Consider the following 25,260-nt stretch of genomic DNA (forward strand, 5'->3'; position numbering starts at 1 on the left):
CTTCCACCTCTCCCGTGTCTCACAAGGCGCCTCCCTCTCTTTCTCTCTCCTTCTCGGCGGCTGCGACCCATCGTGGCGTTGGCTTCGTGTCCTCACACTGGGCCTCTCTGGTCCTTCCACCGTCACGCTGCTCATTGCTGCCGTTTCGTCTCTTTACTCTCTGTTCACGTTCGGTCCTCAACAACAACAATTCTTGCTTTCTTTTCTCCATCCCTTCTTTCCCTTCATCCTCCCTTCTTCTTCCTTCATTCCTTGACCCAATCGGTTCCCTTTCTTTCTTTTATCCCTCCCTTCTTTCCCTCCATCCTTCCTTCCTCTTCCTTCCTTGACCCAATCGGTTCCCTTTGTCCGTCCTTCTTTCCTTCCTTTCTCCCTTCCTTCTTCCCACCATCCTTTTCACTCCCTTCTTTCCCTCCGTTCTTCTTCCTTCCCTGATCCAATCTGATTCCTCCATCTTTCTTTCTCTCCTTCCTTCCTTCCTTCCTTCCTTGACCCAGGAGGACAACAGGAGGATTAAGGACTGTTTTGAATGTGAATGTGAACAACAAACCCCCTAAGCCACTAACTTCAAGATCCTCCTGAACCAGAAGAAGGAGGCCTTCAGGGGTTGAGACAGAGAGAAGCTCATGAGCATCAGAAGCTGAAGTGATGCAAGACTGCAAGAGATAAGAGAGGAAGCAGCAGCACAGCAGCACCAGGGAGGTGTGTCAGGGGATGAGGACCCTGGATGAGTGTTGGTCACTATCACTGGAAACTGTAAAAAGCTTGGGAGTATAGTGACACATTAAATTGCTAAATTGGCAGCAACAACATTAGTTGAGTTCCATCGCGTGGAGACATCCTGGCTGAGTTTGTGTTCAACAGCTTTCTGTTGTTTTTGTTTGTCGGTCAGAGCTGCTGTAGCCTTGGCACTTTTCTTAAAATGTCCAACGAGACGTCTGGCAGCTGCAATGACTCGGCAGATCGGATCTTTTTTTAAGAGCCGCATTGATGCACAGCTGCAAAGTGTGCCCTGCACAACAAACTCCCTGGACATTACCCCAGGACGGGTTATGAGATTAACTGATCCGCGCACAACACCATGTTCGCGGCATTGTCGTGTACGATAGCGGCCCTTTTTTCTGCAGGGATCTTAAAGTCCGCCATTACCTCGCTGAGTCGCTCTGCTATGTTAGCAGCTGTGTGGCTCACCTCCAACACTTTAGTTTCCAGCACGAATGAATGCAGTCGCCATTCCATCAGAAATGAAATGTGCTGCGACTGTCCATCTGGTTAGATGACCATATAAACTACCACCGTATCTGATCGTCTGCGTCCAAGAATTTCACTGTGCTTGTCACAGGGTGTAGTGTGTCTGTGTGTGGGTCACAGGGAGACGCTGATTGGCCATCCAGGTGATTGAGGGAATGCGAGCCAGGTGTGCAGGAGGAATTGTTTAGAATTGTTTATTAAGGATCCCCATTAGCTGGTACCTTAGTAAGGCAAGGCAAGGCCAGCAAGGCCAGTAGCCAGCTAGTCTTCCTGGGGTCCACACAAAATATATATACACAACATATCATACATTTACATTTACATTTACAGTCATTCACAATAACCTAAATGTTAAAAAGTTAAAGCAAACGTTTAAAAATTTCCACACATCTTAAACAGAGTTTTTCTTAGATAACCAAGTGGAACCACTCTTACTCGTACACAGCTCATAATTTCTTTTTAAAATACCTGTTTCCTTTCAATACAACAGAGGTAGTGAGGTAGATTATTCCACAGAGTTATTGCTCTATAGATAAAAGATGGTGACAAGGCCTTAGTTCTTGGGTGAGGCACTTCCAGCTGACCACTGCTGGACCCTCTAGTGCTGTAGTTGTGCACAGTGTTTCTAAAAACTATTTGAGTAAATAAAAAGTCAGGTGCTTTACTGATCAAGACTGACTGAAACATTACTGCAGTGCTCGATGCTAACCTGTTATCTACCATCAGCCATGAGAGGGAATCATGCAGCAGTTTACATTTGATCGGGTCAACAACAACTCAATACCGCACCAGGAAGCAGCAGCACAAGGCGACCATAGGTGTCCGGCTGCTATGGAGAGGGAGACACGCTACGTGGGAAAGCGGAGGGGTGAATGTACGCTTCACCCCTCCTCCAGTTAAAGGGATAGTTCACCCAAAATTCAAATTGCACTCATTATCTACTCCCCCTCATGTGGACTAAGGGCTGGGAGAAGTTTCAGAGTCCTCCGTGGCTTCTCTGAGTTACAGGGGGTCTCGGCGTAGCAGTGCATGTCCATATAACGGTTGCCAATGGATACCAACTGTCTTCGTAACAAAAAGACACACCAAAAAACACCCAAATACCTCCATGCTGCTCGTATGTAATGTCCGTCTTGTATTGAAGCCCCAAAATGCGAAATTGTTCAGAAAAAAATCAAATAAGTCTATATTTCAAGCTTGTTTGTAGCGGAAGCTCCTCTTCCTGGTTGGTCCAAATCTCACGCAATTTGCGCCGATTACTGACGCCGATTTGTTATGAAGACAGTTGGTATCCATTTGCAACCGTTATATGGACAAAGGACATGCACTGCTACGCCGAGACCCCCTGTAACTCAGAGAAGCCACGGAGGACTCTGAAACTTCCCCCAGCCCTTAGTCCACATGAGGGGGAGGAGGAGATAATGAGTGCAATTTGAATTTTGGGTGAACTATCACTTTAAGTCTCCCTCTTTATTCATTCTATGGTCTACCACTGATTACGTTCAACTCACTGAACTGCTGATCGTGTCGCAAGGATTTACGCACCGTACTGAAACTTATAAGGGAAGGCCACTAGTTATCTGCATGTTTATTTTGGTGTACTTTATTTGTGATTTTCCTCATTAATTTGCCTAAGTTTGTGCGACGGTTTTCTATTGCTTTTTGCCCAATTGTTTAATTCTATTGTGATTTATTATTTCAAGTATTTGATTTCTTTTGGTTTCACTAGTTGGCCACCCTAAGTAGATGGAATTAGTTCATTCTGTAAACACACCTGAAGACGAATGAGCAAGGACGGAAGAGTCTGTTGATTTGGTTCTCTCTCTCCTTACTCTCTTGTGCCCGCTAGAGCCAGACGCTGCACGTGGCAGACGCCAGGGGCCTCATTTATCAAAGAGGGTGTAAAACTGCTACTAAATTTGTGCGTACGGCAAAAATACGAAAATAGCGTACACCCAAAATATTTACACCTTTTTCTGATCTATCAAACTGTGCGTGCACAACTCTCCGCAATTTCTCTTTGATAAATCACACTAGACCCAAGAATGGTGCTCACGTGAACACACCTCATATTCCGCCCCCGGAACGCCTATATACAACTATATATGGTCAGCACGTGCATATTAATTAGCCATGTGCGCTAGGTGGAGCGGCTACAAAGTTACAACAAAGACAACGGGCGGAGGGTGGGGGAAAGAAGCAGAACTTCTCCGAAAGCAGATACACGGCGATATCGGGCAATAAATCAGTCAGAAAAATGATCTTGCATTTTAATAAGCTACAATAAAAACAAAAACCTCCCAAATCTCAACAAAAAGGAGCAGAAAGAAGAAGAATCTTATGTTATCTGCCCCTTTATCCCAAAAAATCTTTTTTTTTCTTCTTTTACCTATGTTAAAACAATGTAAAGCAGGATTTCCACGATAGTTACCATTACTTTGCAGGCCTTTCTACACAGTTACAGCTCTACTGGACTTGGTTTAGGTCATTTTCCATTACAGCTGAGTCCTTCACAGTTCCTCCTCAGGGCCGCGTTGTCTCACTCTTTATTCTCTCCTCTCGTCAGCTCCAAACACACGTGCACCTCGTTAACTCAGGTGACAGAATAATAACAGTCTCAGTAGCTGCAGATCAGTGTGCGCTGCTGCCGGTGTGTTTTTAAACTTGGATGGTTTGATCCTTGTCGGACGTCACACATAGCCTAATCAAAAAAGCAAAATCCTCAATCCGCTCTGTTTATCAATTAACATAAAGCCTAGTGTTATTATAGAGCGGGTTGGATTGCCAGCATCAACCACTAGCCTACTTACTTCAAAAAATCCTAGGGGAAACACTGTGCTCTTCTAAATGTACTCCGCTCCTCTCTCCCTCTCACACTGCAGTTCTCTGACTCGGTGTCGCCAATTCCTCCTGTTCCTCAAAAAAGGTGTAAATCACGGTACGCCAGGGTCAAAATGGGTGTAAATGTCCGCACTTTTCCCCGTCAGGTTTTGGCTTGATAGATCCCAAATTTGGCGGAGAAAAGTGCGTACGCACAAAACGGGGGTAAAATGGTGTAAAAAAAAAACATGTATCCACAATGATAAATGAGGCCCCAGGCCCACAGGAGTAACAGCCACGCCAGATTGGACTTTTACAGCTTGGACGCACTAGACGCGGAACCGAAGCGCAGCGCCCTGGAGCGGAGGGAGTTTCAGTTCGGCGCACATGTTAACAGGTCTGCCTGGCCGCACATCTCGCGCCGTGGAGCGCAGTGCGCGCCCCTGGAGCGCTTCAGTTCGGTTCATTTCTATTTTTCACGCGAGCCGCGCGCGCCGAGAGCGCCGTCTGTCAAGCTGGACAGACGTGGTCGTACCAGACAGGAAGTCGGGCACAGAAAAGGCGAGAGAATCCGGTCAATTTTCAAAATAAAATAATTAAATGATGATTAATTAAGTTGTTGCTTGTCCATCTAAACATATTTGACCGTTGCGTCTGCACATGAGACACACAGACTCATGTTTAAAATGACGTGTGTGTGAAAAACATAGACTGTAAAAAGAATGGACGTAGCGTCCGTGACGTCACCCATTGGTTTGGAGGAGTCTGTTTTGTGCCTCTACTACGGGGGTTTGAGCCGCGCCATGTTGGATTCTACTTGCCATATTTGGAGCGGTGCGGCCGTTGGCCGGCCGAGAGCCCGCCCACTGGCCTCGTAGCAGCGGTCGCCGGACCTGTCACTCAACGGTTCTGCGCCCTAATTGGCCAGAACTTTAAACCTAATAACAGTAAAACTGTAGAGTTTAAAAAAAATTCACCCCCCTCAGAGTGTGTGCGGGGGTAGAAACTATCGATTGAGACCAAAAAAATGAAATGTACCAGGCTGTAAATATGTTTTTTAAAGCTGTAAAATCGGCTATTTTAACATGGGGCTCAACGGGAGTTGCTCCCTTCTGGAGCCAGCCCCCAGCGACAGCCGGGGGGATTGCAGCTTTTTGAACGCGGAAGTGATCTTCACTTCTCAGACCGACAACTGCCCCCTTGGTGAAAAACAGAGTGAATACGAGTATGAACGACTGCAGTCGATGTCTGACCGGCGCGGAGAGAGGAGGAGAAGTAGCTCCCAGTGCGACCACCCAAGCGCCCGAGAAGCCGCGCGCCCAGCTTCCGTGTGCAGTGCATCCAAGGGGTTAGGCACCTTGCATATTGGACCCTGGGACATTGTTCACCCCATTGGACTGGTTTTAATTTTGTTTTATGTTATATTTTTTACTCCTTTTTGTTATTTATTTGTTCTCTTTTAAAATATAACGTGTCTCTTGTAAATTGGTGTCTGTGTGCTGTTTGAGTTGGTAAATCTCCCCAGTAGAGTTTTTAATAGTTTTTAAAGAAATTGTAACGAGCTATCCTCACGGGTGTGACATGCTCATGGGAAATGTAGTGTGTGAAAACACTTCGCTTTCCAAAACTCTTTGTAGTTCAGATTGATGGGGAAAAAAAGAAGCCAATTATGCATGCATAATTCTGTTTGCCCTGACTAAGAACTGTTTTAAGAGTTGGGGGCTGATACCAAAACTGGCATGTCTGCTACATTCCTGCCACCACAGACCCCAAAGTATCAAGAATTCATAGTGGTATTTCCAAAGTACAAGCACAAGTGAACAAAAGCTCATGTCTGATTGCCACAAACTCCCAAACTCTACTTGTCTCTGAGAGTTGTTCTTGTACAGCTCTGCCTTGCTACCTGCCAGCTGTAAGCTCTGGGGTGAGACAAGCAACAAAGTCATCACAGTGTGAGCAGACTTGTTCTAAGACATTCTAGTTTGTCTTCTTTTTCCCCCAAAATCAAAGAAACTTAAAATAAGGGAAGTGGCCAAAAGACTCCACTATAACCCAAACAAGCTTTAACTGCAGCCAAACATCACAAGGCCGTTGCCTTGATGTGAAGGTGACAACAACTCAGCGGACTCACTGTCATGAAATGTGAAACTCCCGCTACGGCTCTGAGCTTCTCTGAGCAGCAGTTTGGTAAAAAGCTGGTGAGTTTGAACGAAGGCAGCAGCCTCTGCACGCTGCAGACTGACAGCAGAGTGGCGGAGATCTGAGTGCCAGCACAGCAGTGGGGGGTGTAAAGAGAGGGAGAGAGGTGCAGGGGAACGTGTGATCTTTGCAGTTTCAGTTTCAAAGGCTTGTTATTGGCACTGCTCAAGGTCAGGGACCCTGTTGTACAGAGACTTTGAAAATCAGAGGCAGGAGAGAGAGAGAGCTGACAGGAGGAAGGTAAAGAAACAGAGATGTGCTGGGTTACACCAGGAACACACGGCTGTGAAGCGCCGCACAATGAACATCGTGTGCAAGCCGGAGCCCCTCCGTTCACATCAGATGCGCATTTCTCCGCGCTTCTGCCCCTCAGCTGTGTGTTCATCTCTCTCACGCTCTGTTTAGATATTATTGACCAATATATAAATGCACACTGTGTTTTATTTAGAAAATTGTTTTATTATGAACATTTACGGGATTCTCTCGTTGTTTCTTTGTTTGAAGCAAGAGTTAAAGGGACAACAAGGAGTTTTGTAAAAGTGAAGTGTTTTCACACTACATTTATGAGCCTCCGCACCGTGAAATTCTTTGACCGGTGCAAGACAGACTCATGTTTTCATTCATCAAGAATTAAAGTCAGAGGTTGGAAGACGATCACATACCGTCGTAGTTCCCACCATAAACGGAGATTCGGCGGTGTTATTCTCATGACTCGCCACGAAACCGAAAGTAAAGAAACGCTGGTCGGCTCGCCCAGCATTTCCACCACCACTAATAATAACAAAATAACCATAGAGACAAAACCATAGATTTATCTAAAATGGACCATTAACAAGTGGTAACGTAGATTCATCCACATTAATATCAGACTTTTTTATAACCAAATAGAAACTCCTCGTTGTCCCTTTAACATCGACGCCAAAAGGAGACTGGCCCAGCTTCTCGGCGCTTCTGCAGCCGGTGTCCCTGCTGGTCAGTTGTCCAGAGTAATTCATCGACTAAATACTGTCCATGCTCAGTAATCAACTATTAATTTAACTTGAATGAACAACATTGCGTGGTTCAACCTCTAAACCCTGGTAAGATAATAATCATTAGGCACTAATAAAAATCTAATACATACAAAATGAATGGACACAAGATGATATATAGACGAAAAGTTGCCCAAACCAAATAAAAGAAAAAAAATTGTAGATTCCTTATTACAAAGCCTAAGTTTGACACTCTAATAGTTCCTTGTTGCAATCAACATCGATGACCAAAGAAAACTCCACAGGATCACAGGACAAGCATAAATCTAGGATGAAAAAATAAAAAGGATTGAGATAATAAGAGCAATTGAAAGGTAATAAATATATGGTATAATAATAATAAACTTTATGTATATAGCACTTTTCTAAACAAAGTTACAAAGTGCTTTTAAAAAAAGCAAAGCAAACAAATGCAACAGGGATCATAGGAGGAGACTACAGAGTGGATACATCAAACACACATATGCATCAAACATTTACGAAGGCTTGTCGATGAAAGAAAGTTTTCAGAGAAGTTTTAAAGAAGTTTTTACTGGCCTGTCTTATTTCAACTGGAAGGCTGTTCTACAGTTTGGGGGAGGCTGTGTTATCGCCGGCTGCATCCATGATGGCTGTGTGTTACCATTCCTCTGTCATATGCATAATTAAAGGGATAGTTGACCCAAAATTGAAATTTCACTCATTATCTCCGCCCCCTCATGTGGACTAAGGGCTGGGAGAAGTTTCAGAGTCCTCCGTGGCTTCTCTGAGTTACAGGGGGTCTCGGCGTAGCAGTGCATGTCCATATAACGGTTGCAAATGGATACCAACTGTCTTCGTAACAAAAAGACACACCAAAAAACATCCAGATACCTCCATGCTGCTCGTATGTAATGTCCGTCTTGTATTGAAGCCCCGAAATGCAAAATTGTTCAGAAGAAAATTAAATAAGTCTATATTTCAAGCTTGTTTGTAGCGGAAGCTCCTCTTCCTGGTTTGTACAATTCTGACAAACCGGGAAGAGGACGGACCAGGAAGAGGAGCTTCAAGAAGCTTCCCTTACAAACAAGCTTGAAATATAGACTTATTTAATTTCTTTCAGGACAATTTCGCATTTCGGGGCTTCAATACAAGACGAACATTACATACGAGCAGCATGGAGGTATTTGGATGTTTTTTGGTGTGTCTTTTTGTTACGAAGACAGTTGGTATCCATTTGCAACCGTCATATGGACATGCACTGCCACGCCGAGACCCCCTGTAACTCAGAGAAGCCACGGAGGACTCTGAAACTTCTCCCAGCCCTTAGTCCACATGAGAGTGAGTAGATAATGAGTGAAATTTCAATTTTGGGTGAACTATCCCTTTAAACTGGTTTTCCTGCAGTGACTATGACTGCGACAACCGGACATGTTTTTTTTTTCCGCTGACCCTGTCTACAACAGCACATCAATCCACTCGTGTGCCACTCCTGCTCCAAACTGACTGTGCTGATCCCGGTCTGCAGGTGATGCACCGACTGTAGATAATTACCTGACGCGCTCGCACCTCAGACAAACAGAATTCACCAGTTTAAGGTTCAGGAAAAATGCTGAAGTCGGTAGGAGCAGGTAAACAATATAGCTTCCCTGCTTCAAGGACCCATCTATACAGTAAACCCACCTCCTCCATAACCCTGGATGCTCCATGGTGTTCTGGTTGTACAGCAACATACACATTACCAAGGACTTTCTTTGTTATCAAACCTGCAATAAAAACATGTTCACAGTTCAGTTATGGGAAATCATGCCTCTGTGAAACTGTTGACAGACACTTTATTATTAACATGGCGCTGCATGGACCGGCCAAGGTTAGTGACTGAACCAAGGGTTAATACAGGAGAGACCCGGGGACCCAGGTCTTCACAAGTAATCTGATTGGATTTTGGATAATGGATTGGATCAAATCTTGAAAAATGGGTTGTTCAAAACTAAAAGCGGATTGTGAAACCTGACTAGATTGTGTAACCCTCTTGGGTTTTATTTGGATTCAACCCTCAGTTTGTTGTTCTGTTCAAAATGTTGAGGTGGGATCAGGATAACTCTGATCCAAAGAATCAGGATTATTCTGATTCCAGCAGTCAGGTGGATTCAGGGCGGATTTCAGGAACAAAATGTAATTTAAATTAAATTAAATTATAACTGGTCAAATGATGTGACATTAATTTATACTTTGCACCTGGTTTTTAAACCATTACAGTGATAAAGTAAATAAAGTTAAATTCCTAAAATAAAGAACTTTCAATGTTTTTTTCCCCCAACTACTGGACATTTAAAGAGGAATTATGCAAGTCCGGTCACTTTTCCACTGTTTTGCAAACACTCCTCCTGGTCATGTGCATTTGTTTTTAAAGTCTCCCTCCAACGATCCTTTTTGGTTATTTTAAAGCATTCTTTGTGGTCTTTAAATTGTGATTATGAAGTTTTTAGCCAAAATCACAAAACCTGTGCCATTTCCCAGCGCTCTTCTTCTGCACAGCACCAGCAGCTCATTAGCAATGCGACTCTGGGTGGTGGGCGGAGACTGCGCTGCTCTGCACCCCTCTGAATCTTAACTTTGCAGACTTTGGCATCAAAATGTCTTAATGAACTCCCTCTTAAAGCAGATATCAGCTTCACGGCCGTTTCGGCTAATGCTGCGTTCAAGGCAGGCTTTTGAAACCGTAAGTTACAGCTTCAAGTCACAACTACGACTTGGTAGCGTTCCAGGTAACCCGTAGCTCGTGTTTTTACCATCCTGTTGTCTGTGAAAGTTCCCTATAACGGCCACTCGTAACTTCCGACCCGTGAACTCGTACCAGATCGAACTGGTATGACTTCACAGGAAGGAAAAACACAAAGTACGAGTTTCTTTGAACGCACCATGAGTTAGCAGCCCCCGCCCTTGTCAGGCATCAATTGGTCCTCGTGCTACGTCACCACATTCACGCGCATCCCTTGGCTGCACACACAGCCCTTCATGCCGTTCTCTCTCCTCATTGGATAACACTTGTATCCCACAAGGAAAATTTTCTCCTCGGGTTACAGCAGAGCAGAGTGACGGAGAGACTCGTGTTTAGGCTGAAATACTTCATGTAAGTGATTGCTGACGGAAAATAGGACTATTTAGGACTTATATTAACAAAAACATTCCACTGATATCTGCTTTAATGTTTGGTTGTGATATGTTATCTGTCATACTGTCTGCTTTGAGTTATATTGTAGTTATTGAGATTTTTTTCTATGTGTTCTTGTTATTTAGCTTACTCTCCCTCTCCTTGGGTTTGTCTCAGGGTCTTATCTTAAAAAATAACTTCCTTACTCCTGCTTTTGTAGCTTATTTGCTTTGTAAATATACATGTCCTATATTGATAGATATATTGATGGACTCACTGTTTATTCACGAAGCTTACCAAGGGTCATGTTGTATTTTTTGTATATTGTTACGTGTTTCTATGATGTCATCTTGAGTTGTGTTCTGATAGGCCCACGTAGCCCACTAAGATGCCATGTAAAGCCCTTTGAGACATTTTTATTATTTTTTATTATTTGTTTGTTATTACTATACTTGTTTTTATTGTAAGGTGTATTGAGACCATGTACCATGGTGATTTGGCACTTTAAATAATAAACTGATTGATTGAACCTCAATAAATCTGATGCAAGTGCTGACAGTGTGCAGGAGTTTTCTCATTTTGATCCAGATTAAACCTTTTGAACAACTGGGCCCAGGGAGTTCACTGAAACATTAGTTCACTCTATAAGTCACAGAAAGTGTTGAAAGCAGCTGAGAGTAACTGCCCCGGTGCAGAGTGGAGCAGTCTGTCCATGAATGGATGAATGAGTGGGGTGGATGTGTTGCAGACAGTGAGTAATAGAGTGCAGGTGTGGTGGTGATCTTCTGTCCAGACCACACCTCTACTGGGACTCACACACACACAGGAACAGGAAAAAGCTAAACAATGGGACAGCCAGTGATATATTATTTAGTATAGGCTACACATACAGAATAATCCACTGTGAAATATATTTTGGACAATGCAGGTTCTATATAAAATGTTCCAGGCGAGCTTTACTTCACATTTAACCTAGATAAATGCACTTACCACCTTCTAAGTGTAATTGTGGCTGTTTAGATATAAATTGAATATAGACCAGTTACTTTCTCAATGCATGGGATTGTCAGCAAGGTATATTCTTGCTGAGGGGGAGAGGAAACGACATGTCATGTCTCTGGGTCATCTGTTGTGTCATCAGTAGATGTTAGACAACCCTGGCAACCCCAAACGCTGTCCTTATTAATACCATAATGTATTATCACATGTTTTATTAACTAGAAAGCTGCAAGTTTCAACTTATAAATCCTTTATAAAGTGTGCCTTATTAAAAAGTCAAAGCATATCTGCATTATTCATAGAGGCTAAATGAAACAAAATAGGGAAATGGGATTAAAAAAGGGGGGAGGCTGGGTGAACATCCAGCACCATTCCCTGACAACAAGCGCTCCCTTTCTGCTTGGGAGCCTATAGCAACCCAGACTGGTTGAGTGTGTAAATGAAAACACACTCTGCAGACTTCACAAGAGGAGTCTCAAGTTGTTTATCATCAGTGCAGCGGTTTCAGGCTATAGGCTACATCTGGGTAACATTGCAGATTAAAGCTGCGACTCTGTGGTTTTCTACATTTTTGGAGCGATTCACCCCGTTTCCTCCCTGGTTCGTCTTCTGTTTGTTTTTGAGTTCTGCATGTCCTCAACATATCTGAACATGACTGACCTTTGCAAATCATTAATATTGTTTAAAGTCACAGAAGTATTACAGACTTATAATATAATGTGGACTGTTTAAAATGCTGTCTCAACACCCACCTTTTTACTAAAGCCTACGGCTAATTGTTTTGAATGTGTTTAACCTTTAATCACTGCGTTTATTCCCTTTTCTATGCTCTTTTTTTCCTGCAGCACTTTGATGTTTGCTTTTAAATGTAAAATGCATTATAAATACAATTTATTATCAATCAATCAAACTTTATTTCTAGAGCACTTTTAATATAAAAGAAAAACAGCCCAAAGTGCTTTACATGATGAAATAATAAACAAAAAATGACATGACAAGTAAAATGAAAACATTGAGGAATTAATACAAACGCTATCTGACATCCACAATTTGCAATTTTCAGTGGATAAAAGTAAGTAAATGGCATAGGATAAAATAAAGATAAATAAAATCATCTAATAAATAAATAATACAAAGGGATGATGTGGCAATATTGCATAAAAGTAAAGTCCAGTAAAGCTCTATTACTGTAAGACAATAAGCATTTTTCATTTTATGAATATTTAATTCGTTATTACAGATGACGCCAGACAATGACTATTTTTTGCAGGGGATGGTGAGCGCGCTCAAGATTTCCTCAGAACAAACAAATCTTTACGTCACCCCCCACCGGTCCCAGACACCACCAGATGTTTGTATCACACACATCACATCTGTACTTCTACGCCTGCGACGCCTCTCACTGAAATAACACATTCTACTCTGTGAACCACCACCGTCGTCCACACCTCTCCAGAAAATGTCTTTTGAAGCCAAGACGTCCTCTGACTCTCCCAGATCCATTGTTTGAATTATGTGCACGCTACCCTCACTTCTCAAAAATGTCCTTTGAAGAATTCATGCCCTGCCAAGACGTATTTTTACTCTCCAAAAAGAAAAAGAGCATACCTTATCTCTCCAAAACATTCCCCTTTGAACAGGTTATAGGCCCAACCGGCCCGATGTCCTGGCTGTCCAACATAATGCCACTGGCCTGCTCCTCCTGCTCCACTGTCCTCTCAACACATTTGCAGAAATGTCATTTTCTGCATTTGTTTGTGAACACTGATGAGCACTGCACCTTTATCCCTTGATCTTTCATGTTAATTACAGCTAATTACAGACACACAAGGAATTCTCTCAAGTACATATCTAAATGCAATGATTAAGCCCCATTTTTTGTACTGTGTTACATCCTGGTCTCAGGCATGTAAAACAGTTACAAAACCACATGTGCTGTTAGTCCCTATTGTGCACTTTATCAATCAATCAATCAATTTGTTTATTTCGGGCATGTCAATTTAAATCATCATCATCACACTTCATCTTAGTTCGAGTAATACAATACACATGGCCGAAAGGAAAAGCGGGAGAAGCAAAAGCTTATCTAGTCCCGCCCCCATTACCCACAGAATAAAATCTTTTTCATAATCAGATCATATCATAATCTTTTTCTTTAGTTTTTGCTTTTTTACATTTTGATATAACATTCTTTTACTTATGACATTTGACATAACATGTTACAGCAGTAGGTAGTGTGCAGATCATATCATAATATTTTCGTTTGTTTTTTCTTTTTTACTATGATTTGGCGCTCCTGTTTCCCTGCTTTTATTAGTGCATTCTGTCAATTTAAAAAAAAAAATATATTATGGTTATTACTGTATGTCACTTATGTCCTATTTCAATTAAAGCAGATATCAGCTTCACGGCCGTTTCGGCTAATGCTGCGTTCAAGGCAGGCTTTTGAAACCGTAAGTTACAGCTTCAAGTCACAACAACGACTTGGTAGCGTTCCAGGTAACCCGTAGCTCGTGTTTTTACCATCCTGTTGTCTGTGAAAGTTCCCTATAACGGCCACTCGTAACTTCCGACCCGTGAACTCGTACCAGATCGAACTGGTATGACTTCACAGGAAGGAAAAACACAAAGTACGAGTTTCTTTGAACGCACCATGAGTTAGCAGCCCCCGCCCTTGTCAGGCATCAATTGGTCCTCGTGCTACGTCACCACATTCACGCGCATCCCTTGGCTGCACACACAGCCCTTCATGCCGTTCTCTCTCCTCATTGGATAACACTTGTATCCCACAAGGAAAATTTTCTCCTCGGGTTACAGCAGAGCAGAGTGACGGAGAGACTCGTGTTTAGGCTGAAATACTTCATGTAAGTGATTGCTGACGGAAAATAGGACTATTTAGGACTTATATTAACAAAAACATTCCACTGATATCTGCTTTAATCTTAATATTGTATCTGTTCCCACTTTACCTGCCCAGGGACTACAGGCGGAAATTAGCAATTGTTGCTCTAACCTGGCTCAAAGCATCTCTTCTTGTTTGACAAGATTAATGTTTTTGTGCATTGTCCCTGTTTTAAATAAATAAATCCATTCATTCATTCATAATCGTTAATCATTTACAGTAATTTATCCTGGATGCTTGATGTTTTTACACTGCCATGAGTTGTTGCTAAACTGTTTGACACTGTATGACAATGACAGTAAAGTCTATCTTTCCATCCATCCATCTGAGGAAGTCAGGCGGTGTGAAGATTTCCCCTCTCTGTACAAAAAAGTGATAATTTTGCCAAAGCTCCATTCTAAAGGATTGAGGACGGGCAAAAACTATATTACGGTGGCCCTGAGGTGCAAATCACAACAGCAAATCAGAAAACACAACGACAAATTACTAAACACAACGTCGTGTTTTCTGATTTGCTGTTGTGTTTTCTCTTTAGTTGTTGTGTTTTCTGATTTGCACCTCAGGGCCACCGTACAATATTCCCATGAAACACATTCATTAGTAAGAAGTGAAGACGACCAAACAAAAATGTCCTCACTTTCCAAAAAAATGCATTCACGCTTACGGTTTAACACTCACAGTCCTCACAGAGATATAAGTACACAATCACACACACACACACACACACACACACACACACACACACACACACACACACACACACACACACACACACACACACACACACACACACACACAGAGTCGAGGAGTTCACTTTCAATGCCTCAAGTGAATAGAAGTTGACTCTTGGCTGATTCGTGTACCGACGCTCCACTAGCTCTCGCTGTCTCGCTGTCTCGCTGACTTATGGGGCGATAATGAATGGAGCACAATCAGCCTGCCTCCAACCTGCAGACACTGAAGGAGGAGAGATGGAGCTCTGCACTTCTTGATTTGGTTGCTCAGGCCTACAATCATAACACTGTTATTTTATTTTATTTATTTATTTATTTAAAAGGGACAGTACACATTAATGAACATTCGTACGGCTGCACAAATGTAAATGCGTCAGAGTTAGCAACTTCCTCATTTGCATCCGTAGTCCCTTTGCAGGTAATAAACAAACAGACAGAAATACACATGAATTATACAGTGGTTCACAATCATATACACATTCATACCTAGACATAAAGTGCATGTGATCTGTAAAGTGCCTGGTATAAAGTGCCAGTTTCTAAAGTGTTACTGTCTGCGTTCTACTTAAAAACTTCAATGTCAAGTAGGAAAAAGCAAACGTTATATAAATTTGCACCTTTATATATATATATATATATATATATATATATATATATATATATATATATATATATATATATATATATATTTTTTTTTTTTTTTTTTTTTTTTTTTTTTTTTACAGTTTACAGTCTCCATTGGTTTGGCTCATTTTTCAAAACAGAAATTACATTCTCAAAACAACATGGACAAACCTCCAAACCAGTTGGAAAATGTTCACAACAGATTTGAATTTCTCATTAATTTCATCAAATTGCAAATGTCTTTGTACATCTTTGCATATGATTACAGTTAGTACAGGTAGCTGCAGATCTTATTCATCTAAAGTGATTGTTGATTCTCAGTCTACTGGTTGTTCTCTCCAAAACATGTCAGCCATCAAGTCATCACATGCACAATAGTCTGTTCAACTGTCAAAATGAGTCAAGAACATAATACCATGAATACCATTTATTTACTGTATTTACAGCACTATGTGCTACTTATAATTGTCCTTGTTTTTGTTTATGTGTTTATATTACAGTATACTGTATATTGTATACATTTTCCTTTTACTCTGATGAATGGAAGTTACTTTACGTGTGAATACCTTTCCTTGATAGTATGAGTGCAATGTTTGATGTCAAACCTTATAGACTACTCTTACCCTAAAATCCAGTTTTTTTCTTCTTCAGTTTTATACACAGTTGTATTCTGTTAGCTGGACAAAACAAAACATAAAAGACTAGTACAGTAAGTATTGTCAGTGAAGGACTGGGCTCAGACTGAGTGGTGGACATGAGGGATATTTCAATGGTCCTCTGCCACAGTGATAAAGCATCTAAACATGTTGAGCTGCAGTGCTCACAGGATGCCAAAGGGACGATGCATTTGGGGGAAACTGACTATTTATATGAGAAGGAAATCTAGTTTTGACACATGAGTGAACTGTTTTGAGAAGTGCACTTTTGCAAGTGATCTATGATGTTGTGCTGAACTGTAAGACTGTTTTGCCAAATGATCTTAGAGTTTTGAGAATGTAATTTATGTTTAGAGAAATGAGCCAAACCAACTGAGAAAAACTGTAAGAATATCTTTATTACATTTTTCATTTTAGAAAAAAAAAAACATCTAAGGAAAAAGAGAAAACAATGACACAAATGTGTATATACAGTATCAGGATAAAAAAACAACAACCCCCTACAGTAATTTCCCATATAACGCACACTTCCGTCCATTTGGTAAAAAAAAAAAGAACCTTTTTGGCGACCAGAGAGCCTTCCAGAGAGTCCACACAAATTACATCACAACACTGTCCAGAGATGAAGGGCAGAAGGAACTGAGCCATGCAGAAGCGACTGTACACCTAAACATGCACAAACGTCTTTAAAGGGATAGTTCAACATTTTGGCAAATTGGCCCATTGCCATAATCCCTATAGTCATAGCAGTAGGTTCGTTACCTTTAATTGTCGGTGCAAGCTGTTTCTAGAACGGCGGAGCAGAGCCGTGAGCTGCTCAGAGCTACGCTACGGAGGCTCATTATGGGATTTCTTGGTTTCCCTCATCAAACTCATCAAATACAAAATCCCAAAACTCCAAAACGCTCTGGTGGACAAGTTGTGACCTGCACATTCACCACGCTATGAGATAATAATGGAACGTTACGAAACGGAGCCGTTTTCGAAGTAAATACAGGGTAAATACAGAATCTGCTTGCTGAAAAACTGTCCCTGAACGCAACACGCATCAGCGGTTTTGCATGAATTTCCCTCTAAAACGACTCTGTCTCGTAATGTTGTGTTATTATCTCATAGCGTGGTGAATGTGCAGGTCACAACTTGTCCACCAGAGCGTTGTGGAGTTGTTGGGTTGTGTATTTGATGAGTTTGATGAGGGAAACCAAGAAATTCCCTTAGCCTCCATAGCATAGCCCTGAGCAGCTCACGGCTCTGCTCCACCGTTCTAAAAACAGCTTGCACCGACAATTAAAGGTAACGAACCTACTGCTATGACTATAGCGATTATGGCAATGGGCCAATTTGCCAAAATGTTGAACTATCCCTTTAATGTAATTATCCCCCACTTGCTAAGCCTACTGTACAAGTAACATCATCATCTACAGCAAATGTTGTAACTGTTACATCGACCTGCCATGGAGCTGAATGAACCTACTAACTTCCCTCTGCCTCATGTAATGTTGGGTATTTATAACTTCCTCAGCGTTGCTTTGAAACATCTTCATGTTTTCGCTCGCGACAACCTGTGATTTTTTCTGATGAGCTGACTTGAACCCATTGGCAGGTGTATAAATAGACAAACAAAGATCATTTTTCCTTTTCATATTATATTTGTGGGAAGTTATTGGAAGGCTTTTTCATAAACACAACAAACAAGCAACTGAATTAGATGTTCTGTTTCCTATTAAAGCAGATATCAGCTTCACGGCCGTTTCGGCTAATGCTGCGTTCAAGGCAGGCTTTTGAAACCGTAAGTTACAGCTTCAAGTCACAACTACGACTTGGTAGCGTTCCAGGTAACCCGTAGCTCGTGTTTTTACCATCCTGTTGTCTGTGAAAGTTCCCTATAACGGCCACTCGTAACTTCCGACCCGTGAACTCGTACCAGATCGAACTGGTATGAGTTCACAGGAAGGAAAAACACAAAGTACGAGTTTCTTTGAACGCACCATGAGTTAGCAGCCCCCGCCCTTGTCAGGCATCAATTGGTCCTCGTGCTACGTCACCACATTCACGCGCATCCCTTGGCTGCACACACAGCCCTTCATGCCGTTCTCTCTCCTCATTGGATAACACTTGTATCCCACAAGGAAAAATTTCTCCTCGGGTTACAGCAGAGCAGAGTGACGGAGAGACTCGTGTTTAGGCTGAAATACTTCATGTAAGTGATTGCTGACGGAAAATAGGACTATTTAGGACTTATATTAACAAAAACATTCCACTGATATCTGCTTTAAGTCTGTGGGACATTTGTATGATTTGTATTCATTTCGTGGGCTGATTTCGTTAGTGGTGACAGCAGTGACTTTCATTTTCAGGAATTATTTTCTTTTGCTATTTTTTGATTACGGAATGTTACTTTAAAGGTATAATATGTAGGAATTCCCCCCATCTAGCGGTGCGGTTGCATATCAGAACGTATTCTTGATGTTGCATTCACGTGAAATGGGGCAGACGTCAGACAGACAACAGACGCTGCATGTAACAGGATAAACAAGTGGTTCGCCAGCACGAGGCAAAACAATACAGGCCTGACAACATGTTGTCATGGTGATGTGGTATTGTTTACCTGACCCACGTTTTACCGTCTTTCTCTGGTGGAGTAAACTGACATCCGGTTGGTTTACCAGCGATGGTTGCCTTTCATTTGTATGTGGGTGTGATTCCACTTCAGTGAAATACGTATTTATGAAAGACATATTTGATTTTTGCTAATAAAAAGCCAAATAAGTTACACACTGGGGCTTTAACATTGACTCTGCATGACCTAACGGTTAACTCCCTGCAGTAATCTAATGATGGTGACCCTGGCCCTCATGACTCTCCTCTTCTGAACCCCGCCTAAAACTAATCACCGACTGGGATGTCAAATTTATTTTTGCAAACTTTTTTTTTTTTTTTGGAGAAGTAGAAATTGGTCATGCTTGGATGCAAAGAAAACAAATTTCACCATTTTGAAAAATCACAAAATATCAGGGTGCTGCCGCCTGTCACGCTCCTGCTTAGGGAATAAACAGATGCTATTTGGAGGAAATACTTGGAAGAAAGTTGCAGCTGTTTTCTTCCTCTTTAGTGGATTTGGCAGCTGCTTTGTTGATGATCAGCAGCTACTGCAGTTAGAAGGAACAGACTTCCACTGAGTGAAATGTTTGTGTTTGCCATGAAAACACCCAGAGAGCTGGAGATGACAAGATCTGAAGTAGGTGACTGTCTCAGTATCATCATGCATTTTATTTTATTTTTTCATTCTGTTCAGGTTCAGGCAAAAATGAGTCAAAGTCTCACATTTTGTAAACAGCAACCATTTACCTCCTTTTCTCCTTTTTTGTAATCACACTGCTTTCCATTTTTTCCACATGTGAGAACTTAATATTGTGACACACTGTAACCGTGACTCGCAGTAGGATTTTTAAACCTCACTGAACAACAACCTGATTTTGTCACTCAGGTAGAATAACTGGCTTGATGATGGACAATGGAATATAATGTTCCGAATTTCCAGCACAGGAAAAATAAAGACAACAGAAAAACATTTCACATTCCAAGACTTCCTCATGACCTTCTCAATCGTGGTTACATGCTGTCATTACGACATAACCAACATTACGACATATTGGTATTCCGACATGCAATCGTCCCACAATTCCGACAAGGCTTTCAATAAAAGGAAATGTGTGTTACTCAGCAGGTGACTCCCTCTCTACTTCTGGACTCTCTTTATCTATCTGACCTGTCTAGCCTCTACCTGCTCTTTTTACTAAACTTAACCAACTCCTTTCATCATTGCCTAAACCCAACCAGCAGGGCCGTTGTATAGGGGAGAAAGGTGATGATAACTCTAGGGGCCCAGCGCCCAGTGGGGCCCATAAAAAACCCCAGTAGTCTAATCTTTGTATGACTGATTTATTCTGCCTAAGACCCTGACTAATACTCATAGTACGCTGTAAAAACGCAACATCTTTCCAAGAATATTTGTCTTATTTCTTGTCCAAATGTCTCATTTCTAGTCAAAACTAATCTCTTTCCACTTAAAATAAGACTCATTACCTAAAAATTAACTTGTTTTTAGATCATTTTCAATTAAATTCACAATAAATAGAAAAATCTGCCCGTGAAAGTAAGTTTTTTGTGCTTGTAATAAGGAAGAAAAACTTGCTCCACTATCAGATTTTTTCTACTTATTCCAAGTGAAAATCTGCTTGAAAGAAGTAAAAAGTGTCTAAAAACAAGTTGCTTTTAATATGATGAGTCTTATTTTAAGTAGAATGAGATTTGTTTTGACTAGAAATGACATTTTGACTAGAAATAAGACAAATATTCTTGCTAAGATACTTGAGTTTTTGCAGTGTAATGCTGCATTAGCATCAAAACAAAGAAGGCTAAATAAAAAACGATAATACATATGTAGTCTAAGAAAAAAAAAGGAAAAGTTAGGGGGAGGGGCCCACTTTAGTATTCTTTAAGGGGGCCCAGAATTCCTAGCAACGGCCCTGCCAACCAGTGGTAAATGTTTTTTGGGGAAAAAAATACGCTATTAAAGGATACGATATGATACGATAAACTTTATTGTCCCATTCAGGAAAATTTGTCTTGGACACTGTAGCTGCGCCATAAATGCCTTGATGGCCACAATGACAAAAAAAAACCAATACACCTCAGCCATAGACAGACAAAGGAATTGTCGGAAAAGCAGGATGTTTAAAAAAAGAAAAAAAACACCGTCATTCCGACCATAGGAGGCAAGAATTGCCAGAATGACAGAAAATTAAGTGTTGCCATTTAGACAATTACAGTAGAGGCCTATGTCGGACTGGTGGGATGTCGGAATTGCACCATCATCCATTGCATTCTTGCATTCCTGTGTAGATTAGCAAGAAATGTTACAGGCAGCCTTCACTGTCAGACATTGAGACGAAAATGGAATTTGTCACAGTCGTGTTGTGGGCGACACTGGCTGACGTGAGAAGACATTCCTACAGCTACACATGTCACAAACAACAAACCCATGCATTGATTTCAGGCATATTCCACCTGTCCCCAAAAGCACCATGGCAGTGTCGTCTGTTGATGCCTGTAAAATGTCTGAAACAAAAAGTTTAAAAGAAGATGTCAAAAGTCATCTAAACCTTTTTCAATGCATACGAGTGTTTTTATTAAAATTTAAAAAAATACATTAGAGACTTGAACCTGATTTGAGATGAGAAATGTATCATACATTTGTAAATGCTTATCTAAAATGTCTGCACCTTGTTATCACGCATGATGGAAGGCCCCACAGATTCTATCCTACAACCTTAGTGACCTTAGAAGTGGACTAGCTACATTTCGAGATGTCTGTGTCTTGCATCCATGGTGCACAGCAGAAAATATTATTATGTTTGTCCACCAGATCTAATCTCTGCAGTGTAATTTAATGATATAGTTTTGGGGGGGGTGGAGGTTTATGTATGGCTCTGTAGATTGTGTTTTTATCTATTTTGTTGTCACTGTCATTGTCATTATTATAATTTTTTTTAAATGTTTGTCATTGTTGTGTTTAAAAAAACAGAAATGAAATGTAAAAAAAGGATGAATTGCATTAAAAAAAGACATCAATGGTGAAGGAGACACAATATGTGATAAATGCATTTAAAAAAAAACCCTGATATTGTGTATTAGGGGTGTACAGCCAGTGCACTTTTGGTATTTGGATTCGGGCTTTTAAAAAAACTTCAGATTCGTATTCGGGAAGAAACTGGAAGTGGGCGCACTGACTTCAGCCGAGCTAGTTCTACGCCGAGCTGGCCGGCTAACTTCCGCTTTAGCTCTGGGCTAACTAGAACGGGAATAAAATAATTTAATCATGTGGCTCTTCTAGACTTTTCAAACGTAATCGGACTGAATGGATCAAATTCTGGTAGTGAAACGAGTCGTTTCTCGGGGGTTGTGACACTCAAAAAATTATCCATCGTTTTATAGCCGCTAGCTTCTTTTCCCATTATTGTCTATGAGAAAAATGCTAAGTTGTTGAACGGAGACCCTGGAAGTATCGGTGAGCACTTCCTGTCTACTGCAATGCAATGCATGCAGGGAGTTGCTGTTTCTTAGCAACCCTAACGTGAACTAGACACAAATGAAACAGGCTGACTCCCGTCGTGGCAGCCGGCAGTGCAAAACAAATTGCCTCCCCGGGGGACATAATGAATACAAGTTCAAGTTGAAATTGAAGTGTTGCCTGCTGGTGTTTGGCTCTACTCGTGTTGTGCTTCTATGGCGGCGCACCAACGTTAAGGTGCAGTAGCGCCACCTACTGTGTTGGAGTGTGAACCAGAATCACCTGGTTATGTGATGTTGCTTTTTCTTTAGAAAAAAACTCCCGAATAATGAGGAGAAACTTCGGACAGCAAAACTATTCGGGATCAAAGCTTTATTCGTGTACTTCCGAATACGTGTTCGGGTTCGGGTACACCCCTATTGTGTATATCATACATATTCTATTGCTGTGAAAACTCTCAAACAACAAAGCTCTCAGGTTTTGTCATAACAGTGCCAATGTAAAAGTAATGACATGTGAGTTTCACAGCTGTGGCCTGGATGGCTGGGTGCAGAGCTGCCTCTCCTGAAATCTGCTTGTTTTTATATTGACACCGTGGGTCTTGTTGTTGTTGCTGCTGTTGCCGTCCTTTTCCTCCTCTAAAATCTTTTTTTTCTTCTTTTTTTTTGCCTGCCTGGCTTCTGTGCCCAATTTAAGGGCACGCATTGAATAATTGTGACAGCACAATAATGTACAAAAATGGTAAATAATAGGCTAAGAAATGGGAAGTAACAATGGATTTAAGGAAAAGTAAAGACAGAACAGAAACACTTAGGACGGGGATGGGGTTAGAAGAAAAGGGGACAGACAAGAGAAATGACATTTATTTACTTATTTAGCCAGTGGGCTCCGCTGAGATTAAGACTCACTCCTTTGAAAGGAGAGCTGGCCAAGAAAGCGGCAACAAGATAAGTCAGGCTGTGTCCACTGGGAACTTCCCCTTAAAGTGTTGCTTTCCTTTTATCATTGTTTACTGTGGAGAGAGGAATGTGACAGAGAACGTGTTGCAAAGTTTCACCATTTAAGACCACTTTCTCCCACATCTGCTCTCGGGGGGGCAGAGGGCTTTTTTCCACTTGATTGAAGAGGTAATGAAGAATAGAGAACCACAGCACAGCCAGGATGGGCCCAGAGCACAGAAAGCTAACAGGATGAATATGTTCACCTTGTTCACCATCCTCGTTTAGCATGTTTGCTGCTCGCGGTAAATACAGATGACAGATATTTGGTCATTAATCTAAAGCTGTTTTCCCACTAAAATGAGCGGGTCGATGCAGGTTTTTTAAATGCGGGTCGACCCGTTAACAATTGACCAAAATGAGGGACAGACAGACAGACAGACAGAGGGACAGACATAACTCGAGCTGAGCCGATTGAAGGCGATTTTAACCCGGGTCGCTTGCCGAGTCGTTTGACGCGGGTCGGTGCGCCTTTCCCACTGTCGCCAAAAGCCGATTGTTAGCGGGTTTAAACGGGTTTTTTTGGCCAGTGGGAAAGGGATAATTAGATTCCTAATTTGCCATCAGTTTATCCAAATAACGCCTAGAGCAGCGACCAGGACCAGCGACTCGTCACAGAGGCAGCAGCCGGTCTGCTGAGCTCATCAGCCGGTCAACCTGCGTTATCATCCCGGGGGAAAAACGGGCCAAGTAACTTATCCCCAGGTTTTTAGAGGTTGGTTAAATTCTTTTCAGGAGATAAATGTTGGTCTCATTGATGAAATCTAACAACTGGCAGTTGCATTAGACACAAGAGCAGTGCTGCCTCAGGGCTCTGTAGCCTAGGTACAGAAACATTTACATCAATCAATAAATAAATGTTGGACAATGAACCGATCAGTCTACATTACATTTTATTTTATTAAGTAATAGAATATGGTTACAGTACACGGCAAAGATATTTCACTAATCTAAACCATCTTTGGTTAGGGTTAGAGGTCAGGGAGGCATTGCATTGTGGGATAGATTACACAATGTAGACTGGTCAGATGCACATTGATGGTTTTTTCAGAGTCAGTACAACATCCGGGAATTTTTGGCATACTGCAGATTGTGCTTTTGTTTGCATTCTGCATACTACATGCTGCATTATACAACAGTTAGTTCCGACCGGTCCCAACCGAGCAATTTGATTGGACAAGAGACGTTCCATGAGTGCTGATATACAGTATAACAGCACTGCGACTTTTTACAGACATTATCACTCCGCTGTTCAGCTGGACAGGAGCTAAGTCAGAGCCAGGCTCCCCATACAGGAGCTGCTCCATCTCTCTGCTGCTGCTGCTACAGTTAGAAACCTGAACATTAAAACCTGGACCTGACCTGGTCCGTCTAATTGGAGATAAATCTCTACTAAACCCGGCTGGAAAAAAATCGCCGCGGGGGCAACTACGTTTTGACGGTGATGTGTTTTGATTGCTTGGCTGATGGCTGCAGTTACCCTAACAGCCACAACAGCCATCGTGTCACTAATGAGTCTTATTTCTTGATCCTTTAAGAAGTTCCTTTAAATGTTTGATGAAGCTATTCAAAGCTTACACGGTTACCATGAAAATAAAAATGAATAAATAAATAAAAGGTGCACTGGCATCAGTGCATTGAGCATACACTAGCACACAGTCCTCGCATAAACAGCATCTCAGTTTGGCATCAACAGTCTAGTGGCTTCCTGGTTAGTGCAGGCTTCTGCTCACTGAGGCCTGCACTACTGTTAGGGGCCAGTTGTTAGTTTGACCACTGCTCTCCCCAGAGGAGCAGGGAATCAAACAAATGGTGCACCTCTGTCCACTAATGCAATTAGTAAACATCAGTCACACCAGGA

Source organism: Trachurus trachurus (assembly GCF_905171665.1).
Source record: "Trachurus trachurus genome assembly, chromosome: 13".
Taxonomy (NCBI): Eukaryota; Metazoa; Chordata; class Actinopteri; order Carangiformes; family Carangidae; genus Trachurus; species Trachurus trachurus.